Source organism: Dasypus novemcinctus, chromosome 8, assembly GCF_030445035.2.
Source record: "Dasypus novemcinctus isolate mDasNov1 chromosome 8, mDasNov1.1.hap2, whole genome shotgun sequence".
Lineage (NCBI taxonomy): Eukaryota > Metazoa > Chordata > Mammalia > Cingulata > Dasypodidae > Dasypus > Dasypus novemcinctus.
In genome coordinates this window covers 79,865,607-79,890,446 of record NC_080680.1, presented here as the reverse complement: position 1 = coordinate 79,890,446, position 24,840 = coordinate 79,865,607, and the positions used below count along the sequence as shown (strand labels likewise).

The 24,840-nt window shown below is 38.9% G+C and overlaps 1 protein-coding gene and 1 pseudogene across 4 annotated transcripts in view; one reads left to right on the top strand and one right to left on the bottom strand.

The window, feature by feature from the left end:
- The window catches only part of UNC13B (unc-13 homolog B), a 293,983-nt gene that overhangs the window by 241,741 nt on the left and 27,402 nt on the right, over positions 1-24,840 (bottom strand). The gene's annotated exons all lie outside the window — the stretch shown is intronic.
- On the top strand, positions 12,919-13,779 carry LOC139439454 (KH domain-containing, RNA-binding, signal transduction-associated protein 3 pseudogene; annotated as a pseudogene).

The window sequence follows — 24,840 nt, the reverse complement described above, 5'->3', positions numbered from 1 at the left end:
GATAGCAAAAAGTATAACGAAGAGTAAAAAGACAGACAATAATATGATATGGGATATGAAAACCAAAAAATAAAATGGTACAAGTAAATCATGTATTTTTTTAATATATATTATTATTTTTTTTTCTTTTAAAGGTTACATTCAAAAAATATGAGATCCTCATATAACCCCCACCCCACCCACACCACCCCTCCCACATCAAAAAACTCTTCCATCATTGTGGCACATCCACTGCACCCGGCGAATACATTCTGGAAAACCGCTGCAGCACGTGGACAGTGGTCCACATTGTAGTCCACACTCTCCCCCAGTCCACCCAGTGGGCCAAGACAGGACACACAATGTCCAGCATCCATCCCTGCAGCACCACCTAGGACAACTCCAAATCCTGAAAATGCCCCCACACCATATCTCTTCTTCCCTCTCCCGACCATCAGTAGCCACCATGGCCACCCTCTCCACATCACTACTATAGTTTCTTCCCTCAAGTAAATCATGTATTTACACTAATATCATTGAATATGATGGATTAAACTCCCCTATCAAAAGATATGGGTTGACAAAGTGGATAAAAAATATGAGCCATCTATATGCTGCTTACAAGAGACTCACCTTAGACCCAGGAATATAAGCCAGATGAAAGTTAAAGGTTGAAAAGATACTCTACACAAATAGTAACCAAATAAGAGCAGGAATGTCTATATACCGGACAAAACAGACCGTAAATGAAAAAAAGTTATAAGGGATACAGAAGGCCATTATATATTAATAAAAGGGACAATATACCAGGAAGATAGTCATAAATACCTATACACCTAACCAGGGTACCCAAAATACATGAGACAAACTCTGGCAAAACGAAAGTTAGTTAGACATCTCTACGATAATCATTACAGACTTCAACACACCACTCACATCATTAGATAGACCATCTAGACAGAAGATCAAGGAAACAGAGAACTTGAACAATATGATAAATCAGTTAAACCTAAAAGATATATACAGAACACTGCATCCAAACTTAGTGGGTTATACATCCTTCTCAAGGGTCCATGGATCTTTCAACAGAACAGATGACATGTTAGGGTACAATGCAGCTCTTGATAAATATAAAAAGATTGAAATTATACAAATCACCTTCTCAGGCCATAATAGGATAAAATTGGAAATCAATAATAGACAAGAAAGAAGTAAATCTGCAAATATATGGAGGCTAAACATACTCCTAAATAATCAGTGGGTCAAAGAAGAAATTGCAAGTGAAATCAGTAAATATACTGAGACAAATGAAAAAGAGAATACAACTTATCAAACTTAAGGGATACAGTGAAGGCAGTCTTGAGAGAAATTTATATCCCTAAATGTCTATATTTAAAAAGAAGAAAGAGCTAAACTCAAAGATTTAACTAAACAACTAGAGAAACTAGAAAAAGTCAGCAAACCCATCCCAAAGCAAGTATAAGGCAAGAATTAATAAAGATTAGAGCAGAAATAAATGATATTGAGAACAAAAAAAGAGAAAATCAACAAAACCAAAAGCTAGTTCTTTGAGAAGACCAATAAAATAACAAAACCCCTAGCTAGACTAACAAAGTAAAAAAGAGAGAAGATGCAGATGAACATGATCAGAAATGAAAGGGGGGAAGTTATGACTGACCCGACAGAAATAAAAAGGATTGTAAGAGAATATTATGAGAAACGGTATGTCAACAAACTAGACAAACTTTATGAAATGGACAAATTCCTAGAAATGCACAACCAACCTACACTGACACTAAAAGAAATACAAGAACTTAACAAACCAATCACATTTAAAGAGATTGAATCTGTCATTTAAAAAAAATCTCCCAGCAAAGAAAAGTCCATGACCAAATGGCTTCACAGGTGAATTCTACCAAGCATTTCTAAAAGAATTAACACCAATCCTGTTTAAACTCTTCCAAAAAAGTGAAGAGGAAGGAAAATTACCCAACACATTTTATAAAGCCAACATCATCCCAATACCAAAGCCAGATAAAGACACTACAAGAAAATCACAGACCAATCTCTCCAATGAACACAGATGCAAAAATTCTCAACTAAATACTTGCAAATCAAATCCAATAGCCTATCAAAAGACTTATACATCACAACCAGTGGGATTTACTCCTGGTATGCAAGGCTGGTTCAACATAAGAGAAATCAATCAACATAATACATATACTACATTAATTAACTGAAGGAAGAAAACCACATGATCATCTCAATCAATGCAGAAAAGGCATTCAACAAAATCCAGCATCCTTTCTTGATAAAAAAACACTTCAAAGGATAGGTATAAAAGGAAAATTCCTCAATATGATAAAAGGCATATATGAAAAACCACAGCCAACATCATACTCAATGTGGAAAGGTTGAAAGCTTTCCCTCTAAGATGGAAACAAGACAAGGTTGTCCACTGTCACCACTATTATACAACGTAAGTTCTGGCTACAGCAATAGACAAGAAAAAAAATTAAAGGTATCCAAACAAGAAAAGAGGACATAAAACTCTTACTATTTGTGGATGACATGAGAATATATTTCAAAAATTCTGAAATGTGTATGACAAAGCTACTTGAGCTAATAAATGAGTTCAGCAAAATTGAAGGATACAAGGTCAATACACAAAAATCTAAAAAGTGCATATGAATAGCCCAAAGCATTCTAAAAGAGAAGAGCAACATGGAAGAATTTCACTGCCTGACCCTGAAACATATTACAAAGCTACAGTGATTAAAACAGGATGGTGCTGGCATAAAGACAGACACAGTGATCAGTGGAATAGAATTGAGGGTCCAGAAATAAACCCTTGCCTGTAGAGCCAACTGGTTTTTGACAAACCTACCAAATCCATTTTAATGGGACAAAACAGTCTCTTCAACAAATGGTGCTGGTAGAACTGGATATCAATAACCAAAAGAATGAAAGTGGACCCCTATCTCAGTCCCTATACAAGAATCAACTCAAAAAGGATCAAAAACCTAAATATAAAAGCCAGTTCCATAAAACTACCAGAAGAAAATGTAGGGAAACATCTTAAAGATCTTGTGATAGGTGGTCGTTTCTTGGACTTCACACCCAAAGCACATGCAGCAATAGAAAACATAGATAAACGGGACCTCCTCGAAACTAAACACTTTTGCACCCCACAGGACTTTGTCAAAAGGGTGAAAAGGTAACCAACTCAATGGGAGAAAATACTTGGAAATCGCACATCAAATAAAGGTTTAACATCCAGGATACATAAAAAGATGTTACAACTCAACAATAAAAAGACAAATGACCTGATTAAAAACTGAGCAAAAGACTTGAACAGACATTTGTCCTAAGGAGAAATGCAAATGGAAAAAAAAAACACACACACACACATAAATAAATGTTCAGCATCACTCCTGAAATGCAAATTGAAACTACAATGAGATATCATTTCACACCTATCAGAATGACCACTGTTGAAAAAAAAAGAGAACTACAAGTGGAGAGGATGTGGAGAGATAGGAACACTTATTTACTGTTGGTGGGAATGCAGAATAGTACAGTCACTGTGAAGGACTATTTGGCAGTTCCTGGAGAAGTTGAATATAGATACCACCAGAAGAACTGAGAGCAGTGACATGAATAGACATCTGCACACTGAGGTTTACAGCAGCTTTATTCATGATTGCCAAGAGCTGTACACAACCCAGGTGCCCAGCAACTGATGAATGGATCAACAAACTGTGATGTATTCACATGATGATATATTATGCAGCTCTAAGAAGAAATGAAATTGTGAACCTATGACAGCGTGGATGACCTGAAGGACATTACACTGAATGAAGCAAGCCAGACACAAAAAGACAAATACTATATGAATGCATTACTATGAACTACATATATTGTGTAACATACTATATGATTGCATTTCTATAAAATGCAAATATAAATCAATTTATAAAGATGAAATTTGATTAGTGGTTATGTAGGGCTACAGAAGGCATGCTAAGAGGTGTGAGGTTTTTCTTTTTGGAGTAATGAAATAATTTTAAAATCCTTTGTGATGATGCACAATATTGTGATTATACTAAAAGCCACGGATTATTCATTTTAGATAGATCACAGGGTATGTGAGGATATCTCAGTAAAACTGCTTAATAAATAAATAATTGTGCAAGAATAGCCAGAAATAGCAGCTATGTCCAGCAGGGGAAACAGAGAGTGATTGAGAGGTGAAGAGTTATCTTGTTGGTTTGCCTGTCTTTTATTATTTTTTTAATTATGGAAATAATAAAAATGCTCTAACAATACAGACGCGATGAATGTGCAACTATGTGAGTATACCAAATACCACTGATTGTACACTTTTGGTGAATTTTATGCTTTAATATGTATCAATAAAATCAATTTGTTAAAAAAAAGAAAAAGATATTCCATGAAAATAGTAACTAAGAGAGAGCTGGGGTAGCTATACTAATATCAGACAAAAGAGAAATTAAGTCAAAAGCTGTTACTAGAGACAAAGAAGGACACCATATATTAATAAAAGGCTAAATCCACCAACAAGAAATAAAATCATAATATTTATGCTCAATTCATGGTGTCCCAAAATATATGAGACAAAAACTAGAAAAACTGAAGTGAGAAACAGTCACCACTACAATAATATTTGGAGAACTCAATACACCACTTTCATCAATATATAGAACAGAAGATCTACAAGGAAACAGGGAACTTTAATATGATAAATGAACTAGACCTAGTGGACGTATACAGAAAACTGCACCCCAAAACAGCAGGCTATAAATTCTTCTCAAGTACACATGGATTATTATGCAGGATAGAGTAAATGCTGGGTCACAAAACATGTCTCAATAAAATAAAAAAGATTGAAATCATACAAAGCATCTTCTCTGACCATAACGGAATGAAGTTGTATATCAATAACAGGTAGAGAGCTGGAAAATCCAGAAATAAATGATGTTAAAGAACGCAATCAATTGGTCAAAGAAGAAATTACAAGGGAAATATATATATATATATATATTTGTTTTATCAACTGTAACAAAGGTACCACATAATATAAAGTGTTAATAAGGAAAACTGTAGTGGGGGAGGGTTGGTATATGAGAATTCTGTACTTACTGCTTATTTTTCTGTATACCTACAACTTCTCTAATTAAAAAAGAGAGAGAGAAATGAAATGAAGTACTAGATACATGCTACCTCATGGGTGAATCTCAGAAACATTATGCTAAGTAAAAGAAGCCAGCCACACAGTTCTACATGTTGTCATTCTATTTATGTGAAATATCAAATAGGCAAATTCAGAGAGACTGAAAGTAGATCAGTGGTTGCCTAAGGCTGGGGGTAGGGGATTGGAGGAAAATAAAGTAATTCCTAACAGGTTACGAGGCTTCTTTCTGATGTGATGAAAACAGTCTCATCTTGATTTGTGGTAATGGTTGCACAATTCTGTGAATATACCGAAAACCATTGAATTGTTCACTCTAAATGGGTCAACTCTATGGTATATTAATTATATTTCAATAAAGCTATTTTTTTAAAATACTGTCTCCCTGCTCTAAATTCCCAAGGCAATATATATGCACCACTTGCTTTTTTATCTCCCCACAGAAGTAATTTATGACAAAGTCTTTACGTTTATAATAGTCCTTAAGGACCAGATCCATGCTGAGTTCATTTTTTTCACTCACTAGATTATTTCTGCAAAGTTCTGTGAGTATAATCTTGGTAAAGGGATCCTGAGACAACCCCTTTTTTTGGAACCTTTAACGCTTCCCAAAAAAAATATCTTTTACAACAAGACTTTCTTTGGTATACCCTCACATAGAAATCAGTGGAGCTTAAATATAAAATTGCTTGACACAATCTAATCACAATAAGGTTTTTGAGTTCGGATGCCAATGCTATATCTAAATTATAAATGTGTGACTGGCTTTTTACTTCTATATTTTTTAAAACTCATTAGATTATTTGTGCCCCGTCTTAGAGCACCTGGACATATTTCAGAGTCAGGGCCACATCTAGTTGGCACTGTTACCAAATTTCATTTAGGTTCTCTGACTATGCTGGAGAAATGAATTTCAAGAGTACATCAGGTGAGTTAGGCCGGTAATTTATTTAGGTAGAGAGGGAAGAGAAACGGGAGAAAATAACAGATCAGAAGTCCCAGGTAGAGAGGAAGGGGCTGAAAAGTGATAAAGAGGGCTGATTTACAGGATACGATTTCCCATTATAGGTTATAAATGCCCAGGTTTTACTTGTGTGGTGATCCAAGTGGGGGACAGGCAGCTGGACCCTGGGTCCAGAGGCAAGAGAGCACGAGAGAGTGAACTTAGGTCTGGTGCCACTTTCTAAACTGCTAATTATCCCACCCCTTTGCTAATGGCAGGGGAGGAGTTCCAGCTGTTCATTGCTTTGATTGCTTATTCCCCCCATCAATCTCCCAGAAGGGCCTAATGATAAAGTCCTTAAGAATATCCAGGCTTCTCCTGGCTTCCAGAGGAAGTCTTCTGAGTGGTAGAATCTTGGGGGAGGGTCTTCCAGCAGCCATCTTGGGGTTATTGATGTCCACATGGACTTCTTGCCAGGTTTCAGATCCATCTTCTGATTCCCTACCTTACTAACCTCCTTCAGCACCACAAAACAACAGCCCAATGGCCATTTCTCTGGAACAGCTTAAGGCAATGGGACTGGTGGTTGAAGTACTCAGGTTCTTTGGAAATTCAAAAGCTATCAGAAAAATTCCAACCATCCTTCCCTGATGTCAATATTTAACCAAAAAACTATAACCCTCGGCTTTTTTATTTGGCTAGGGATCATCCATTTCTTTCCCACCAAATCTTGGAAAGCAGCATTTAATCTTGCTTATGTTTTTTTTTTACTGTGTTCTCTGTACAAAGGCCCACTCATTTGGAGGAATTCAAACATTACTCCTCATTGAGAGTAATCCAAATGTGTCTATGTGCCACTATTCTAGCCAGCAGTGGAATACAGATAATAAAATAGGTCTTAAAGTCTATAGAAAAACAGATGTAAAATCAGAAAGTTGCAACATAATAAATGCTATAATGGAGACAAATACAAGATACTCCTTTGAGTGGTGGTAGGATTATAGTGATGAGAGTGAGAATAATGAAACCAATAACTTTTTTTTTTAATATACTGACATTTAGTCCCTTAAATATTCAATCCCTAGAGAAATTAGGGCTTTTCTAGAGCCCTAGAGTTAAACATAAGTATTATTTCCATGTTACATAGAGAAAACTGTGTCCTAGGAAGGTTTAAATAATTTGCTCAAGGCTATATAACAAGTAAGTAATGGAACTGGCAGTCTGACTTTAAGGCTTATCTATACTATCTATCTAACATTATCTGTCACTATGTTGACTGCTAGTCTCCTGGTCTGGAGAGTACTGCTATCTTTCCAGTAGGTATCCTTGTTAGTTTCCTCAATAATGAGAAATTTAATAATCTTTTCACTCATGCACCCAGATCTAGAGATTGGCTGAGTGGGTGATTCCATTATGAGTTCTGCATGTATGAGGGGGCCTTCCTGAGGAACTAGGGTAAGAGGACAGGAGAGGTATACAGACCTTCACATGAAGTGAATATTTTATTAGGGTGTACTTAAAGAACATTTACTCTTCTTTTTAAAGCTTTTCTGCCTGCTGATAAGGATGTTTTTCCAGGTGTGTTTCTTTTTTGTTTGTGTGTTCTTGGTTTTGGTTTTGGTTTTGAGGGGAGGAGAGTAGAAAAACTTTATGAAAGAATCCCTCAGTATCAGAAAGTCAGCTCTCCTAACTCAGAATAGATTTGAATAGGAGAGATTATAATGGGAAGCCACTAGAGGATCTGAGTTGGCAGGTGACATGATCTGATTTGCATTTTTTGAAGGTAACTCTATTTGAATAATGTACCCCAGGAAAGTGCAACTAGAATAAAGGAGATACAGTAGTCCCTACAGGAGATGGTGGCGACTTGCCCTAATGTAGTAGAGTTTGAGACGGCAAGAACAGGAAAATAAAATAGTTGAAGAATTAGGAATTATTTCAGGAGCCAAGGCAGAGCAGATGAGCATTAGCGGTCTTTGATATACAAATGTTTTTACATTTTAAATTCATTTGTGCCCACTGTCAGGCGCTGTGACACATGCAGAGCAACAGATAAAGACGATATTCCCCTGCCTTCAAGGGCTCCATAGTTGGTAAAGGAATGGTTGCACCAGGCAGTGTGCTGCTGATATCCTAGATTTTGTTTGACTCTATCCATCAGTGCTAAAGGACAGCTCAGCTACCTCATCAAAACATTCTTTCTCCTCTTTCAAGATCAAATCAACAATGTAATTTGCATCCAGGATAATGATCAGTACAACAGTAGGCATCCAACAAAGCAAAAACCAAAAAGAACCTGATATTCTCAACTCGGTCCTAAATTGTTTGCTTAGACCATCTTTAACTATACTTCCCAACCCACAACTGAGCACCTTGGTTCTTTTCATTTATTATTTTCATGGATGCAACTTATCCCTGCAATTTGATGCTTGGTACTGCTTCTCTGAGTCTGAGAAGGCAGAACAAAGGTATTATAAAATTAGGAGACCTGGAAGAGGTAATTCTCTCTTCTCAGACCTCTTTACATATAACACTGATAATGCCTTCTACATAGAAAATTCCTGTGGCCCTGGAAGTATAAGCATTGCCAGGACAAGAAGAAAGGAATTTAGGCCTCATTCTGCTCTAGACTAAATTTAAAGGTAACAAATAAAAAGCAGATGCTGGGATTTCATCAGTTCTTCACTTAAATTACTGGAGAAGGAAAGCAGAAAAAGAATCAGGACCCAAGACTGGCTTAGAATAGTGTATATTTACCTCAACAATCCCCTAAATATGACTCTCTTAGATCTGCAAGCACAGCAAAACGTGTCTAGAGGCAGAGCACAAAATATTACAGGCAAAGGAATGCTAAAAAAAAAAAAAAAAAAAGGAGGAAGAGAAGGAAGGGAAAATGTAGGAGAATCTATTCATAATAGAGGTATAACTAACATAAGCTCCAGACCAAAAACTAGCTTGGAGCAACCAGTGATTGTGAAAAAAGAACGGCTGTATTGCTAAAGGTATTCAATAATATTTCCATGGAAGCTATACAGAAAAAAACTTAAAAGAGAAAAAAAGAATCCAACAAAACCCTAAAAAGCATAAAGAACATTTATAGGTATAAGTGTTAAAATATGTTGAGTTCCTCATAAATGGAGAAGGCTAAGAAGAAAATCTATATGAATCTAGAATAAATTTAATTATAACAAGTATATACTTCTTTTAACCCTCCATTTCACAATCTAACACGGAGAACAGATGTAGCTAAAATGGTTGAATGATATAAATTTTATTTATATTAAATAAAAATGTAAATTTAACCATTCCCCTGCTTAAATGCTTGAAGGTCCTGGGTTCAATCCCCAGTACCTCCTAAAAAACAAACAATTTAACATGGCAGGTTTGGGGGGAGCAAACATGTTCCATAAAAGATCTAAAGGACATGAAAAAAATTTCTTAATGAAGTCTGAAAACTAAAAAGGATACCAGAAGAGACCCTCAGAGACCAAAAGCAGAAATATTGATAATAAGAGGATTTGAAAGAGCAAGCTTAATACTATAAAGTAATATAACTAGTATGTTATGGAAAACTGCAAGGTGTTTCCTTATTCATTCAGCATTTTCTTGAAGGCCAGTTATGTTTCCAGGCACTACAAAAGACTTCAGGGAGCTCCAAAAAGTGAATAACATCATCATCTTTGTCCCACAGAACTCAGAGTCAAGCAGAGAAGCAACCATATGAACTAAATATGGAAAAGCACTATAACAGAACTGTTTATATATATTTATCTCTACTTCTCTATCTCCCATTGACTTCTTTTTAATTTTTTAAAATTTATTGAAGTATATCACTCATACATAAACAATAAGTATATAGTAATAGTTGTAAACCCATTGACTCTTCAATCACTCCAGTCTGACTTCTACTCCTACCACTCCACTGAAATGGCTCTTAACAAGCCATCACTGACCTCCAGGCTGCCAAATCCAATGGACACTTTCTAATTCTCATCTTACTCAATAGGAGAAGAACCCACTCTTAGAAATACATTCCTCTTACCTTCTATGACCCCACTCTATTGATCTGTATGTTACCTGTTTGGTTGTTCCCTTCCAGCCTCCCTGCTACCATCTCCTCCCCTTCTAACCAACCCATCAGATATGGTAGTTTCCCAGCGCTTACCCCTTGCCATCTTCTCTCTTTATATTCTTTCCCTAGAAGGTAAAAGATAATCTACTCCAGTGGTTTAAAATATTTTCTGTATGGTTACAATTTCCAAAGGGCCATCTCCAAACTAGTCTTCTGAAATCTAAACTCCAGGATTCTCAAAAGCTGACTTCTCAATTTATCCTCCCACCAAGGCTGTTCTTTCAACCAGCCTACAGTATCTCAGTAAACAGCACTCCCATTCATTCCACTGTTCAAGCCAGAAACCTATAAATCAATTCTTGAGGACACATTCTCTGTCAGCCCCCATTTCCAATCAATCAAGTCCAGTCAATCTCCTACTAATTAGCACTCAAATCCATCCACTACTCTCCAACTCCACTTCCATTAACCTAGTAGTCTAAGCCATCGCCATATAACACCTGTTCGATTGCAACAGACTACTAGTCTCTCATATTGACTCCTGCTCTCTGTGTATTTTATACCCACTCTATCCCATGATCCTCTAAACATGTAAATTTAATAAAATTTTATTTATATTAAATAAAAATGTAAATTTAACCATTCCCCTACTTAAATCCTTCAATGCAAAGAGAATAAAACCTTAACTATTTACCATGGCCTAAAACTTCTGCCTGATCTGGCCCCTCTTTTCAACTTCTCTGGCTTTATTCTTCCTTCTGCTCTAGTCCACAGGCCTTCTTCTTTTAGTTCCTGGAATACTCTAATGCCTTTCTGCCCAAAGGACTTTCCAACAGGGTCATTTCCTCTGCCTAGAAGACTCTTCCTTATGCCACTCCAAATAATCTACTTCCTTCTCACTCTTTAAATTTTGGCTTACCTGTCCTCACTTCAGAGAGACGTTCTCTAACCACTCAAAACCCTCTTATTTTCTTCCCATCTTTTTCTTCGTAACGTTTATGTCAATATGTGCAATATATTTATTTTTGATCACTTGTTTCTTGTCCTCTTTTCCACTAATCTGTAAATTCCATGAGGGCAGGACTCATGTTTTGCTATCTACTACTCACTTACCTGGCACCTAGCAAAATGCTTAGAACTCAAATGGTACTAACAAATACCTATTGAATGAATGATAAATGGAAGTAAGAACAGATGCCTTAAGAGCCTCAAAGAGGAAACGATTCTGATTTTCAATTATGATATTTTTTGGAGATGGTTTGAGTTGCCAGTGGAGGAGGTAGCATTTAAGAGGGATCACAAAGAAGTAGACATTCTCCAGAAGAAAAAAAAAAAAAGAGGAACAAGAGAAATATAAGTAAAAAATGAGGATAAGCAAAGGAATAGCATATGAAAATGCATGGCCTCCGTAGCTAGGAAGTTCACAAACTACCTAAGGGAAAGAGTTCCAGTGAAAATTCTAGGAAGTCCTGGAACTCGGTGCTCTTTACAAAACACAGAGAACACTTTTAAGATTTACCCAGGGAGGGGGTGGGGCATATGGAAATCCCCTATATTTTTTACGTAACATTTATAAAATCTAAAGCTTCTTTAAAAATAAAAAATTTTTTAAAGGTTTACCTAAAGAAGGAATAATTCTAAACACAAGAATATTAGTCATAGTTATATTTATAATATCAAAAACATCATGCCCATTAATAAGGATATATTTTAGTAAATCATGGTATATTATATACAATGGAATATTATGCAAACTTTTAAAACAATATTGATATGACATCATATGATGTTAAGGGAAAATAAGAAAATGCATGTAATATATCCAATTTATCCTAATTTCATAAAATAATTATTTATATGCATAGAAAAGTATCAAATAAAGGAGCTAAACTTTACAATAAAAATAATTAGTAAACATTTACTGAGTGTTACTATTGGCAAGGTACCATTCTAAGTGCTTAACAATTATTTTGCCATTATTCCTGACAAAAACTTCATGACATAAGTACTAATATTGCCTCCATTTTACATATGGGGAAACATGAGGCATGTTAAGTAACTTCCAGAATGTCATATTCATAAGTTACTATGTCAGTAATATAGAGCTTCTAAATCATTGAACAGCAATACTAAAAATTATGAATGGGATTTTTTAAAAAAAAGGAATCCAACAACCTACAGTCTCTAAAAGACTTGAAAATAAAGAAACATTAAGGAGAACAAAATAAAAGATGGTAAGGTTAACTACATCTGTGAAACAAGAAAATTAATGGTCCCTACCAAAGTATTACAGAAAGGTTTCTTAAAACATGAGAAATAGGGTTACTATACAACGTAAAGAATCGCCTATCACACAAATACGTTAACATTCCTTGCTTGTGACATAGCAATTCTACTTTTGGAAATATATTGTATGGATTTTCTATTACAATTCTTGTACAATATTCACTGCATAAAATTTAGAAAACAAAAACATGTTTTTAAAATTTTTATGTCTACTATACTATTTAAGGTAACCATTTTAACATTACTATGTATACATATTCAGTTTTTATTTCAATCGATATACATTGCTTTTGCTTTACAGTGAGAACATACTAGTTGTATTGCAATCTGATTTTCCGCATTAAAAATATTTTGAGTGGAGTGTGGGGTCGGCAGCTCAGGGAGCTCGGGTGGCGGCGCGCAGGTAGCAATGCTGCGCAGGTAGCAATGCTGCTCAGGTGCGGCACGGCTGGCTGGGCTCCCGGGAACTGCTTCAGGGTGGCGGATTATGCCACCCCGCCGGCCCGAGGCCCCTGCCCACTCCTCCTGCACCTCAGCAGAAGCCCCGACTATTGTCTAGCAGGCAGCGGCCACTGGAAATCGGGGCTGCGCTGCCGCCGCCCACCCATCCAGCCTCCCCGCTTGTCCGGCCGCGCAGGGTCCGCACAGCTGGGAGTAGAGTCGGGGGTGCGGGGCGGACACCACCTCCCTCCCAGCCGCCTGGATTCGGCGTCCAGGTCACAGCGACTCTCGAGCATGAAGAAGTACCAGCCGGAGCTGATGGCAGAGGATTTCGTGGCCCCCTATTTCACACACGCTCTGCGGCTGGTGAACCAAGAAATAGAGAAGTTTCAAAAAGGAGAATCAAGGACGAAGAAAAATAAATTGATCTGGTGATTAATAAGTACATGAAGCTAGGACAGAAAGTGTTAATTCCTATAAAACTGTTCCCCTAAATTCAACTTTGTGGGGAAATTTTGGGGTCCACGAGGCAATTTTCTGAAGTATTTACAAGAAAGCTTGACAAAAATGTCCATCCTTGGAAAAGGTTCACAAGACAAGGCAAAGGAAGAAGAGTTGATGAAAAGTGGAGAAGCAAAGTATTTCTACCTCAGTGATGATCTGCACGTTCTCATGGAAGTCCTTGCCCATCCAGCAGAAGCATTAGCCTGGATGGGGCATGCCTTGGAAGAAATTTAAAAGTTCTTCATTCCTGACTATGATGAAATCAGGCAAGCACAGCCCCAGGAATTAACATATTTGGATTGTGGTTCAGAAAATGCAGTTGTCCCAGTAGGTCCAGGGTAATCTCCTTTGCATACAAGAAATGCACCAACCACAGCAATAACCAGGGGAAAGGGAGGAGTCAAAACCCAGGCCAGTTGGAGTGAGTGTGCCTGGAGCAACACCAACTTCCAGGGGAGTCCTTCCCATCTGAAAGACAGTGAGTCAGGGAAGAAGGCTTCTCACCCCCTGAGCAAGAGGACTCCCTTCAACTTTTTTTTTTTTTTTTGAAATTTATTATTTTAATATTTGAAGACTGGGGCGCTGTAGTGGAGACACATAAATATTATAGTTACATTCAGGAATTAAATATAATCAAGTCAACCTGGCACTACATAAAATCTCCTATGTACATTTCAAATGAGTCTGAGATCCGGGCATTTGTGCCAATCAGATTTCTCCCAGGAAATGGATGAAGCTGGTAGGAAGAATGACCACAGGGTAAATGGTGGAACTGGCTTTTATTATACCCTCTGCACGAGAGACCTTTGGAGATGACAACTATGAGGATGGATATGGTACTGCTTATGATAAACAGTTATGATTCCTATGATAACAGCTATAACACCACAGCCCAAAGTGGTGCCAATAACTATGATTATGGACATAGACTCAATGAGGAGACTTACAATTCCTATGGGCAAGAGGAGTGGACTTATACAAGACATAATGCTCCATCCACAAGGACAACAAAGGGAGTCGACTGAAACCAGCCACATAGCAGATATTGTATTGTCTGATGTTGTAAAATAACCAGTTTCCACCAGTCCTGTATACTATTCAAAATCATTTTTTTGATGAGTAAGTCAAGGTGGTACTGATGTAAAATACCAGAAATCGGTTGGTTTTTATAAAGGGTATTTATTTGAGATAGAAGCTTATAGTTACCAGGCCCTAAAGCATAAGTTACTTCCTTCACCAAAGTCTTTTGCCACATGTTTGGAGCACGATGGCTGCCGACATCTGCCAGGGTTCAGGCTTCCTGGGTTCCTCTCTTCCTGGGGTCTACTTCTCTCTGGGTTCACCTTCTCTGTTTTCCCCACTTGGCCAGCTGTTTACTATTAGGTAAACAGCTTGTTTCTCTTCCCAGGGCCTCCTCTCTTTCCTCACAACCAACTCCCCTGTGTGCTTACTTCCCAGGCTCCAGCTCAAGACTCCAGCCTCCCTTCTCTGTGGTACATTTTCTCTGTGAGTCACCAAGGGGCAGGGACTCAAGGTCCTACTGATGTGGCCCAATCAAAGCCTTAATCATCATTTAATCAAGTAAAAGTAACACCTCTGAATCCAATACACTCTAACACACCCAGAGGAAAAGACCAGTTTACAAACATAATCCAATAATGTTTTTTTAGAATTCATCAATAATATCAAACTGCTACAGACACTACCTTTCTAATAAATAAAATGCTTAAAAATCTAAATGGATGGAACTCAAAACTACTTTGTTGAAACCTGAGCAGAAAGAAAAAAAAAACAGATATATAAAATTTTATTTCCAGTCTATATATGAAAAACAGGTCATCAAAAGGAAAAAAATAACTTTGATTAGTAGTAAAAAAAAAAAAGGGCTTACTGAATATGTTAATCCATTCTTTTAATATGTCTCACCTTTCATTTTAAAGGATTCCATAGAATTTAGTTACTTTATGTTTCAGCCATATACTAGTTATTCTTTTCCTCTTGTCAACATGCATAAAAAGGAAAACCAATTACAAGTGCAAATAATGTGCTATTCTTTTGTAACCCAAGTCCTGAAATGTTCTGTAATGTTAAGCAAAATCACCTCTTGCTCAATAGTAATTAAACTTTTGAAAGAAAAAAATATGTATATAATAATATTTTATGGAGGACTTCTGGGAAGATGGCATTGGAATAGGTAGGCAGGGCTCAACTCTCTCATAAAAACAATGGAAGAAGAACAAAAAGCTGTCCAAGGGGTCCGCTTTGGGGGTCTGCAGACCACTAGAGTGCTGCACACCCCCAGGAAGGCAAGGGAAAGAGAAATTAGAAGCCAAAAGGAAAACCATGAGTTACAAGTCACCACAGCCAGGAACAGCACCCATCCCCCACCCTCTGGGTGAAAAGCCTGGTAAAATCCATGGCTCACTGTAACCAGCTGAGAGGGGAACAGATGTTTTCTTCCCCAGGAGGGAGGGTGTAGAGGATGGCAGAGAGTGGTTTCTCTTCAGTGAGTTTGGCCAGCAGAGTCAGCTTTGAATCTTTGCTCAGGCCAGATCAGAATCATGGGCAAATGGAGATTAAAAGAGAAACCCCTAAAAAAAAAAAAAAGAGACACCCCTGTGGAAAGATTATCAACAAGCACTCTCTGTGGCCAGGAGGGAAAATGCAAGGAGATAAACTGCTTTTAGGTATTTCTTGACCCAGTCCCATTGATTTGGTCTGCACCCCATTAGTGAGACCCTGTTTTAATAGCTAAGGCTGGGCAGTGTTAAAGACAGAATAAGTTGAACCAAAAATCAAAAAAGAGCCATGATACAAAACCACTATGCAAGAGAGAGAAATTGATGGTCAAAGTAAATTCACCAACCTATTCAGATGCTTAGACATCAGCAGAAAATTACAAGCCATACTAAGAACCAGAATATATGGCCCAGCCAAAGGAATGCACCAAAATTCCTGACAAGATACAGGATTAAAGAAAACTAATAAATCACACAAACCTCCTAAGTCAATTCAAGGAGATGAGGGAAAATATGACTAAAGACAAAAAAGGATATTAAGAAGACACTGGGAGAAGCGGATGTGCCTCAAGCAATTGAGCTCCAGCCTACCATACGGGAGGTCTCAGGTTTGGTTCCCAGTGCCTCCTAAAGAGAAGACAAGAATTCAAGCAGACAGCAAAAGTGCAAAAAAGACAGATGACAAAAAAGACAGCAAAAGTGCAAAAAAGATGGGGGGAGGATAAATAAATAAATCTATTAAAAAAAAAAAGACACTGGGTGAACATAAAGAACAATTTGAAAGCCTGCAAAGAAAAGAAACAGAGCTCAAGGGAATGAAAGACTCAATTGGTGAGATTAAAAATACATTAAGGGAAGCAGGCTTGGCTCAACAGATAAAGCGTCCACCTACTATATGGGAGGTCCATGGTTCAAACCCAGGGCCTCCTTGACCCGTGTGGAGCTGGCCCATGCGCAGTGCTGATACGCGCAAGGAGTGCCATGCCACGCAGGAATGTCCTCCATGTAGGGGAGCACCCACACACAAGGAGAGCAGCCCGTAAGGAGAGCCGCCCAGCACGAAAGAAAGTTCAGCCTGCCCAGGAGTGGCACTGCACACATGGAGAGCTGACACAGCAAGATGACACAACAAAATGAGACACAGTTTCCCGGTGACACTGATAAGAATAAAAGTGGACACAGAAGAACACACAGTGAATGGACACAGAGAAGAGACAACTGGGGCAGGGAGGGGAAGGGGAGAGAAATAAATAAAAATAAATCTTAAAAAAAAAAAAAATTAGGCAGGAAGCAGGTGTGGCTCAAGCGTTGGGTGCCTGCCTACCAAGTGGGAGGTCCCAGTTCAGTTCCCAGTGCCTTCTAAAAAGACCAGTAACACACTGAGCTGACACAACTGGCTGACACAGCAAGCTGACACAACGAGATGATGCAATGAAGAGACACAGAGAGGAAACACAATGAGAGACACAACAAGCAAGGGATTGGGTGCCTCCCTCCCACATGGGAGGTCTAAGGTTCGGTTCCCGGTGCCTCCTAAACAAAAGAAGATGAACAGAGAGCATTCAGTGAGAACAAACAACAAAGCGGGGTAAAAATAAATAAGTAAAATAAATCTTTGAAAAAAACTACATTGGGGGGCAGATGTAGCTCAAGTGTCTGAGCACCAGCTTCCCATGTATGAGGTCCCAGGTTTGTTCTTAGGTACCTCCTAAAAAAAAAGAAAAAAGAAAGAAAGTAAAAACCAACCCTTATTAGGGAGTGAAGGTAGCTTAGTGGTTAAGTGCCTGCTTTCTCATGTATGAGGTCCTGAGTTTAATTCCCAGTATCTAAAAAAAAAAACATACATTAAAGGGATATAACAGCATATTTGAATTAAAGAAAGATAGAATTAGTGAAATCAAAGCAGAATATCTAAACTTGAAAAGACAGAAGAAAAGAATGGAAATAATGGAATAAGGTCTCAGGAAATAAAAGACAACGTGAAACACACAGTCATACAAGTTATTGTTCCAGAAAGGAAAGAGAAAGAAAAAGGGACAGAAAGAATATTTTAGGATATTATGACAGAAAATTTCCCAACCCTTATGAAAGACGTAAATATCAGTAACCGAGGACAACGTACCCCAAACAGAATATATCTGAATAGACCTACTCCAAGAAACCTACTATTCAGAATGACAAATACCAGAAATAGAGGATTCTGAACAGAGCAAGAGGAAACCACCACATCACATACAAGGGAACCTCAATAAGACTAAATGCCAATCTCTCATCAAAAACCACTGAAGTAAGGAGAAAGTGGTATGATGTATTTAAGGTACTGAGAGAGAAAAATTGACAGCCAGGAATTCTCTATCCAGCAAAACTGCCCTTCAAAAATAAAGGCAATGGGAAGCCGATGTGGCTCAACTGATAGTCTGCTTACCATATAAGAGGTCCAAGGTTCGAACCCAAGGCCTCCTGGCCCATGTGGTAAGCTGGCCCACGTGCAATGCTCCTGCATGCAAGGAGTGCCATGCCATGCAGGGGTATCCCCCACGTAAGGGAGCCCCACGTGCAAGAGCATGCCCTGCAAGGAGAGCCGCCCTGCGTAAAAAATGCAGCCGACCCAGGAGTGGTGCCACACACACACACAGAGGTGGCGCAGCAAGATGACACAACAAAAAAGAGACACAGATTCCTGGTGCTGCCTGACAAAGAACACAAGCAGACACAGAAGAACACACAACAAATGGATACAGCAGACAATGGTAGGGGGGAGAAATAAATTTTAAAAATAAAGGTGTTTAAAGTCTTAACAAACAAACAAAAACTGAGAGATTATGTTGCCAAGAGGCCAGATTTACAAGAGATACTAAAGGGAGTACTACAACCTGAAAGAAAAAGACAAAGGTGAAAGACTAGGTGAGGAGTATAGAAATGAATATTATTAGTTAGGGTAATTTAAAGGGTAAAAAGAGGGGAGTAGATGTGGCTCAAGTGATAAGGCTTCTGCCAACCATTGGGGAGGACCTGAGTTAGATCCCTGAGGCCTCCTGGTGAAAGAGAAGAGAAAGTGTGCCTGCACAGTAAGCCAGTGCCTGCGTGGCAAGCCAAGTGCCTGCGTGGTAAACCAAGTGGCCACATGGTGAGCTGAGTGCCTATGTGGGTGCCTGTGTGGAGAGCTGAGTGCCCGCATGGTGAGTTGAGTGCCCACATGAGTGCCCATATGGAGAGCTGAGCACCTGCGTGGTGAGCCAAATGCCCACGCAAGTGCCCACATGGTGAGCTAAGTGCTCGCATGGTGAGCCAGTGCCCGAACAGTGAGTCGGTGCCCATGTGGTGAGCAGAGTGCCTGTGCAAGTACCTGCATGGCAAGACAAGTGCCTGCATGATGAGCCAAGTGCCCATGTGAGTGCCTGCCTGGTAAGTCAGTGCCCACGTGGCAAGCCAAGTGCCCACACAAATGAGTCACACAGCAAGATGATGATGTAACGAAAAGAGAGATGAAGGGGAGAGTCAAGGTGAAGTGAAGCAGAAACCAGGAACTGAGGTGGCGTAACTGAAAGGGAACTTCTCTCCACATTAGAGTTCCCCAGGATAAGCCCCAGTGAATCCTAGAGGAGAAAGATGAGAAGAGAAGACAAAAAGAGAAATAGATACAGAAGACCACACAGTGAACGGACACAGACAGCAAAAACAGCAGGGCGGGGAAGGGGGAGAGAAAGGGGAAAAATAAATTAATTTAGAAAAAATAAATAAATAAAGGGTAAAAAGACAGACGATAGTAAGATATGACAACAAAAAGTCAAGTGATAAAATGGATGAGATAAAGCCTTTACAGTAATAACGTTGGAGAATTCAATCCATTAATGTTCAATCAAAAAACATAAACTGACAAAATAGATTAAAAAAATAAATAAGCCATCTATATCCTGTCTAGAAGAGACTCACTTCAGAAAAAAGGACACAACCAGGTTGTATAGTGATATTAATATCAGGCAAATTAGATTTTAAATGTAAAACTTACAAGAATTGAAGAAGGTCATTATATATTAATAAGAGGGACAATTCTAAAAGAAGAAATAATTATAATAAATATTTATGCACCTAACCTGGGAGCCCCAAGATATATGAGGCACACTCTGGCAAAACTGAAGGGAGAAATATATGTCCCACAATAATAGCTGGAGACTTCAATACACCATTTCCAGCATAGGACAGAACATCTGGACAGAGCATAAATAAGCCAACAGAGAGCTTGAATAATACGATAAATGAATAAGACCTAACAGATATTATAAAGCATTATACTCCAAAACAGCAGTATATACATTTTTTTCCAAGTGCTCGTGGATCCTTCTCCAGGATATACCATATGCTGGGTCACAAGACATGTCTCAATAAATGTAAGAAGATTGAAGTTATACAAAATACTTTCTCTGATCACCATGAAATGAAGCTGGAATTCAATAACAGATGGAAAAATGAAATTTTCACAAATATATGGAGATTAAACAACACTCTTAAAGAATCAGTGGGTCAAAGAAGAAATTGAAAGAGAGATCAGTAAATATCCTGAGACAAATTAAAATGAGAACAAAACATATCAAAACCTATAGGATACAACAAAGGCAGTGCTGAGAGGGAAATTTACAGCCCTCAATGCCTAATCTAAAAAGAAGAAAGAGCTAAAATTGAAGACGTAACCGCACACCTAGAGAAACTAGAAAAAGAACAGGAAACTAATCCCAAACCAAATCAAAGGAAAGAAATAATAAAGATCACAGCAGATATAAATGAAATTGAGAACAAAAAAAACAAGAGAATTAACAAAATCAAAAATTGATTCTTTGAGATCAATAAAGTTGGCAAACCCTTAGCTAGACTGACAAAGAAAAAAGAAAGAAAATGCAAATAAATAAAATCAGAAATGAGAGAGGGGGGAAACGGACTTTGGCCCAGTGGTTAGGGCGTCCGTCTACCACATGGGAGGCCCGCGGTTCAAACCCCGGGCCTCCTTGACCCGTGTGGAGCTGGTCCATGCGCAGTGCTGATGCGCGCAAGGAGTGCTGTGCCACACAGGGGTGTCCCCCGCGAAGGGGAGCCCCACGCGCAAGGAGTGCACCCGTAAGGAGAGCCGCCCAGCGCGAAAGAAAGTGCAGCCTGCTGAGGAATGGCGCCACCCACACATCCCGTGCCGCTGACGACAACAGAGGCGGACAAAGGAACAAGACGCAGCAAAAAGACACAGAAAACAGACAACCGGGGGAGGGGAGGAGAATTAAATAAATAAAAATAAATCTTAAAAAAAAAAAAAAAGAAATGAGAGAGGGGATCTTACCACTGACCCCACAGAAATGAGAGATAATAAAAGGATACTATGAAGAAATGTATGCCAAAAACTAGACAATATAGACAAAATGGACAAATTCCTAGAAACACTGTTTTAGTTTGCCAAAGGGCTGCCAAAGCTGCCAATGCAAAGTACAAGAAATGGGTTGACTTTTATAAACGAGATTTATTTGGGGTAGAAGCTTACAATTCCAAGACCATGAAATGGCCAAATCCAGGCATCATATAAGGTGCTTTCTGACCAAAGTCAGCTGCCATGTGTTGAAACAAGATGGCCAGCAATCTCTGCCCAGACCTCAACATTTCCGCAGCTATAGGCACACCTGACATAGGGCTTATCTTGCAGCATCACGCTTAAGAAATCCTCTAGTTTTCTCTCACATGGCTTCCTTTTCCTCTGTCTTTCTGTACCTCCATTTATATCAGACCCTGCAAGGAGGCAGAGTCACACCTCATTGACGTAATCCAGTCAGAAGCTCTAAAGCAATCTTATCAAGTAATGTAATATCCATTTGCTATCCATGTTATATAAAGAGATCATACAACTCAGTGATAAAAAGACAAGCAACCCAATTTAAAAATGGGCAAAAGACTTTATGGGAAATGGGATATAGACATTTCTCCTAAGAGGAAATACAAATGGCCAAAAGGCACACGAAAAAATGTTCAACATCACTAGCTATTACGGAAATGCAGATAAAAACTACAATGAGATATCATTTTACAACTTATAAAATGGCAATCATCAAAAAACAGAAAACTGTAAGTGCTGGAGAGGATGTGGAGAAATAGAAACACTCCTTCACTGTTGGTAGGAATGTAGAATAGTGCAGCCTCTGTGAAAGTCAGTTTGGCAGTACCTCAAGAAGCTGAATCAGAGAACTGCCATATGATCCAGCAATCACATTACTAGGAATACATTCAGAAGAATGGAAAGCAAGGACACAAACTGACATTTGCACACCAATTGTGGCAGTTTGATATTGTTTATGAACTCTAAAAATAGATATTGGATTATGTTAGTAACTGGTCTGTCCCTCTGCGAATATTAGATTATATTGGAGGGAAGCGATGTGGTGCAAGTGATTGGGGTCCTGTCTACCATATAGAAGGCCCAGGGTTCAGTTCCCAAGGCCTCCTGGTAAAAGCCACAAGGAGAGCTGGCCCACACCACACGGAGAGCAGGACCACACCACGCAGACAGCTGGCACAACAAGATGATGCAACAAAAGAGACACAGGAGAGACACAACAAACCAGGGAGCTAAGGTAGCTCAAGCAATTGAATGCCTCTCCCCCACTTCAGAAGGTCCCGGGATCAGTTCCATGTGCCTCCTAAAGAGAAGAACAGAAGAGAAGATGCAAATACAGAAGAACATGCAGCAAATGGACAAAGTGAGCAGACAGCAAGAGCAAGCAGCAGGGGATGAGAGGGATAAATAAAATCTTTTTTAAAAAAAAGCATTAACAAATATATGGGGGAAAAAGATTATTTTGGATTCAGAGGCTTCACTTTTTTAAGAATGATTGTAGCAGTTTGATATTATTGATGAAATTCCAAAAAGAAATACTGGATTATTTTTGTAAACTGATCTTTTCCTCTGGGCATATGAGATTATATTGGATTCATAGCTTTACTTGATTAAGTAATTATGTAAACTTCTTGTGCCAGTAGGGCATTGAAGGAACTCACAGATAAAAGGCATGGCAAAAGACAGAGTTGGGGGTATTTGATGTTGGGAGTTTTCAGTTAGAGTTTGATGCTGAAGCCTTAAGCTAGAGCCCCAGAAAGTAAGCTCACAGAGGAAAGAGAAGCAAGCCCCAGGAAGACAGAAATCCTTAACCCAGAGAGAAGTAAGTCCCTGGAAGAGAGGAACCCAGGAAGCCTGAACCCTTGCAGAAACCAGCAGTCATCTTGCTCCAGCGTGTGGAAACAGACTTAGGTAAGGGAAGTAACTTATGCTTTATGGCCTGGTATCTGTAAGCTCCTACCCCAAACAAATAGCCTTCATAAAAACCAACCAGGAATCGGACTTGGCCCAATGGATAGGGCGTCCACCTACCACATGGGAGGTCCGCGGTTCAAACCCCGAGCCTCCTTGACCCGTGTGGAGCTGGCCCATATGCAGTGCTGATGCACACAGGGAGTGCCATGCCACACAGGGGTGTCCGCCGCATAGGGAAGCCCCATGCGCAAGGAGTGTACCCCGTAAGGAGAGCCACCCAGCACGAAAGAAAGTGCAGCCTGCCCAAGAATGGCGCCGCACACACGGAGAGCTAACACAACAAGATGACCCAACAAAAAGAAACACAGATTCTCGGTGCCACTGATAAGGATAGAAGTGGTCACAGAAGAACACACAGTGAATGGACACAGAGAGCAGATAACTGGGGGGTGGGGTGGGGAGAGAAATAAATAAATAAACCTAAAAAAAAAAAAAACGATTTCTGGTATTTTGCATCAGCACCCCTTTGGCAGATTAATGCTTTAATTGGGCCACATCAATAGGACATTGCATCCCCACCCCCTTGGTGGGCAGGGGACCCACAGAGAAAACAACAAGGCACATGAGTTAGTTTGAGTTTTTTAGCTGGAGCGCAGGAAGTAAACACACAGAAAAGCAGATACAGCAAAGGTCCCAGGAAGAGAGACAAGCCATCTCTACAGCTGGCCTTGTGGAGAGAATAAAGCAGCTGAGCCTGGACAGAAACAAGTCCCAGGAAAAGAGGAACCCAGGAAACCTGAACCCTTGTGGCATCAGCAGCCATCTTTGCTCTAACACATGGCAATAGACTTTGGTGAGGGAGGTAACTTACACCTCATGACCTGGTAACTATAAGCTTCTACCCCAAATAAATACCCTTTATACAAACCAACTGATTTCTGTTATTTTGCATCAGCACCCCTTTGGCTGACTAATACAACAATGTTCTTAGAAGCACTATTTCACATTGCTAAAATATGCAAACAGTCCAAATGTCCTTCAATTGATGAATGGCTAAACAAACTGTGGTATATACATAGAATGGAATACTACTCAGCTATTAGAAGAAATGAAATCAGGATGCATATGACAACATGGATGCACCTTGAGAGTATTATGTTGAATGAGATAAGCCAGACACAAAAGGACAACTATTGTATGGTTTCACTAATATTAACTAAATAGATGAGTAAATTCATGGAAGTAAACTCTAGAGTTTTGGTTTCTAGGTATAGAATGTGGGTCGAAAATGGGAGCTAATGCTCAATGTACACAGAATTTTAATAAGGTCTACTGTAAAAGTGCAGAAATGAAGAGCTGATGGTAACACGTTATAATGAATATAACTAATACACTGATCTATAAATGCAATTATAGCTGAAAGGGGTAGTCTGTGAACATAAAGGCCAATTAAACGGAAACTAAGGAATAATCTAAGGTATGTATAACAGTGATTTTGGTGGTGGATGAAGATTGTGGTTAATACTATAAATGTAAGAATGTTCTTTTACAAAGTGATAAGAATACAGTGATACATGGTGTATTAGTCAGTCAAAGGAGTGCTGA